Raw genomic sequence first — 4057 nt, forward strand, 5'->3', positions numbered from 1 at the left:
CACCAGGGAACACAATCTAAACTGGAGGCTCTGGGCAGGAAATCACAGTAGAAAATTCAACAGGCATTTACTGGGCAGGAGGGGCCTGCTGGGATCACAGGTCAGATCCCCATGGAAAGCTTTTGGGGGGCACAACAGCATGTCCTTGCTGCCAGGGTACAACCTTCCTGGAAGACCTCCAGCCAGGGAACTCACTGGAGATGTTGGCAGGAGGTGCTTTAGGAGTGGGCTAGGAGCAGAAGCGGGGTGGGGGGAAGGTCAGGGTGGTGTAGGGGATGTACCTGAACAGGATATCCTCTTGGGAAGGGCTTGGTAGAAAAGGTTTAGGGACAGGTGTCTGATGTTACCAGCCTCTGAAGGAATCACACTGAGATGTAATCAATAGGGGTAGGTGTGGGGGGGGTCCCCTAATTATCCATTGGTACAACCCCTGTAGAAATAACTTCCAGGTAGTTCCCTTCTTTTAAAAAATAATTTGTGTGTGTGTGTGTGTGTGTGTGTGTGTGTGTGTGTGTGTGTGTGTGTGTGTGAATTCACACGTGTGCACCTGTGTGTGGGGAAGAGGCTGTGGATATGTGGGTACTTGTGTTTACATACAGAAGACAGAGTTTGGCACTCAGTGTCCTTCCTCAACTGTCTGTCTACTTTAATTTGTATCCCACTCATTTGCTGGCCAGGCTGAACAGCAAGCTCCAAGGATCTTCATGTCTGTACCCCTCAGAGCTGGGACTGGAGACACACACTCCTGTGCTTGGCTTTCCCATGGCTGCCAGAAATTCAGGACCTCCTGCTTCCATGCAAACACTTAACTGGCTCAACCATCTCTCCAGCCCCCATCTCTTCCATCTCTAAGGGCCTCAGAGGCCACCTCAGCACTCTTTAGGGGCAGGAGCATAGACAACTCCCTAAAACACTCCTCGTGTCTTGGAAGGGGCCATTCTCCTGCTGCAGTGACTTGGAGAAGCCCTGGGCCTTCCAAGGCCCAAGTAGCAGCAGGTGATTGGCTCTAGCACCGCCCTTGCCTCGGTTCCTCCGAGTGCAGTCTGGACCTAGCTTTGAGGGGATCTGTCCTCTGGAGAGACTGCTGGAGGCAGTCAAGCTCAGAGGCGGCGCTATGGGGGGGGGTCACCAGGGTGAGGGATAGCTTTCGCTGTCAACGTAACATAACCTGGCACCATCTATGAAGAGTCTCTATGAGGAATTTTCTACACCATGGGTTGCCTTAAGTTAAATAATTTGGGAAGGCACAAACTACTGTGGGTGGCACCATTCCCTAAGCAGGGAAAACTTGAGTCCTCGAGCTGAGTACAAGCATGCATGCGTTCATTTCTCTCTGCTCTTTACTGTGGACGGGATGGGACCAGCTGCTTCAGGCTCCACTGCCATGGCTTTCTGCTGTCAGGGTAGCTGGGAATTCTAAGCTAAAGTTCTTTCTCACATAAGCTGTTCTGCCAAGTTTTTAGCAAGAGAAAGGGAGCTAGTGCTAACCATACTGGTAGAATAGCCACTGAGGAGCTCACACTGAATGCTGGCGCACGGAGGACTGATGGGCAGGAGCAGGTTTTGAAGGGCACTCCCTCTGCTTCCCAGCTGCCACGAGGTGAGCAACCTCCACAGCTGTCTGCTCCCACCACTGCCTTATATCTGCTGCAGATCAATGCAACAAGACAAACTATGGATGGAGCCCTCTGAAACCATGAACCCAGATGAATGTCTCTGCTTTCCTATTGGTTCCCTTGGGTATTTTGTCAGCTATGGAAAGCTGTCCAATGCCCTTTTGCTGGCACAGAGAGAGAATTGATTTGGGGGAAGTGACTTCTTATGGTTCTGCAACCTGCATGGGGTACTTTCATGGCTGTTGACAACACCCTTTTCATACAGCCCACTCCCTCAAGGTATAGCAAGGAGATCGGCTAGCTGTCTCCTGCAAGGCAATGGTCCAGATGAGGTACTTGGGCCCATGGTTATGAGGATTATCCAGACACTGGGTGATTGGGGGCACAGGAGTGTACAGAGAAGGTGAGCTTGGGCAAGATACCCCTAGCCAGAAAAACCATGGTTTCCAGCCCCCACTACCATGCTTCCAAGCATCATCAGGCCGTTTACACTGCTCCCTAAAAGGTGTCAGGTATGTGTCTCCACGTTCCCTTAGAACTGGAAACACACAGGCTTCTGGTACTGGCTCTGCCGCAAGCTCCCTAAGTCAACAGGGAGGAAAGTCTTCTGTGCTCTCCAAGTCCAGGGCAAGCTAAGCTGGTCAGCTCCCAGCATGGAAGCTGAAGGCTCTACTCCCTCCTTGAACACGGCAGCACTCCACTGTGGTGATGGTGGTGACAACCACAGCTTACTTCAGAGGTCAACTCCTCCAGTTTCCCACAGTCCAGGATGCCTGCCAAGGGAAGGGCTCTACAAAGGTAGCTGTGTCTTTCCGCGGCATTTAACTTAAGACGACCCCCCCGAAGATGTGCCTCCAGGCCAGCTCAGCGTAGACACCCCCTCGCTGAGACTCTTCTCCAGTGGTTCGAGGTTGTATCAAGTTGACAGTTAAAGCCAACTGCCATCCTCATAGTGGTGGTGACAGTCCAGCTGCCTCTGCACATCTTCCCCATCTGCACTGGGAAGGCAAATGTTTTCTGTGTAGCTCTGCAGAGCCCAGGCTGCTCTAGGGCCCTATGCCTCTAGGGGTGTCCATCTGCCCCAATAGTTGTCTTGTGACTCCACTGGGGTTCCAGCAGTGCTTGGGGAAGCATTTGTACCCTTAAGCCTGTTGGTCCTGGGGAAAGCAGAGCCTTTGGCTCACCCCTGGAAGCCCCAACACTGGGCATGCCATCCATGCCCTGAGCCTGCAGCTGGTCCCCAGCTGGGTTCCTAGCCCTGTAGCCGCCTTTGTGTCCACACAAGGGAGACTCAGTTCCTGGGCTGCTCTGTGACCCTGCTTCCTGTGTCCACAGGGCACAGCCCCCTAGCATGGGGAGGGGGACTGATGGTGCCAGCTGCCCTAGAGAAGCAGCCAGACCACCTCGGTGACCCCAACCTCCTCTGGGGTGTCTCTAGGGGAAGCTGGCAAGAGCTGCCTACTGCAAGCAATTAAGTGAACTAATGACCCATGAAGGCTCCTGCCCTCCAGCCTGACCGTGCCTCTCCCTGTGCAGGAGCTCACAGTTTCTCACTCATTTGGCCATTGCCCACAATGACTAGAAATTGTCACATAGGGTTTCTCATTTAGGACTGGGACCTAGGAGTTGGCTTTTGACTTTCCAGGTCCACCTGGGACTATGTATACAGTAAGCAGCTAATAAACATCTGCATGGTGTCAGACCCAGAAACAGGCACCTCCCTTCCAGGGCAGGAGAGAGCTGGTGCCTGAGAGTGCTTAGGCTGTAGCTGTGCTGTCGGTGGACTTAGGACATCCCAGCGCATGTATTCTGCAAACTACAGACAGGCTCTGGTATCATGGCCCCTTAGAGAAGGTGTAGGAAGCCCCGTCCTACTCACTGAGGCCTAGCCCTGATTGCCTCTCAGGCAGTCTGGGATGCACTGTGTGGGAAAACCAAAGAAAGCAGGAGAGAATTTATTCCCAGATACTATGAGGCCGGCAGCCCCTGCAGCCCCTGCCACCCCTGCAGCCCCTGCAGCCCCTGCAGCCCGGGTGTGCTGTACAGACCCTGAACCTGGCTAGGCTCCCGGGAATTAAGTGGTTTCCAAACCAGGCCCTTTGTGGCCTAGGGCTTCTCTGGTAGGAACTGGGGAGACTCAGGTTCAGAGCTGAGGAAGTCATGTCCACCCCAATATGAACAGAGGCTTTCCGAAGCCATCTCGCAGTGTATGGAGACAATCGGAAAAGCAAAGCAGCTGGCCAATAGGCCTAGGCCCGAGGGCACTGTCTTCTGCCCCAGAGCTCTGGGCTGGAGTTCAGACCAGTTCAACTAGCCATCTCAAGACCAGATGAGAGAATCTGAGGGCTGCTGGCAGAGCAAGTCTGCACCTCAGTCTCTGACAGACTCTGGGCGGGTTATCAGACAGGGAAGCAGGGGAAACACGAGCAGAGACAATGGCG

Source organism: Myodes glareolus, chromosome 10 (assembly GCF_982192425.1).
Source record: "Myodes glareolus chromosome 10, mMyoGla1.1, whole genome shotgun sequence".
NCBI lineage: Eukaryota > Metazoa > Chordata > Mammalia > Rodentia > Cricetidae > Myodes > Myodes glareolus.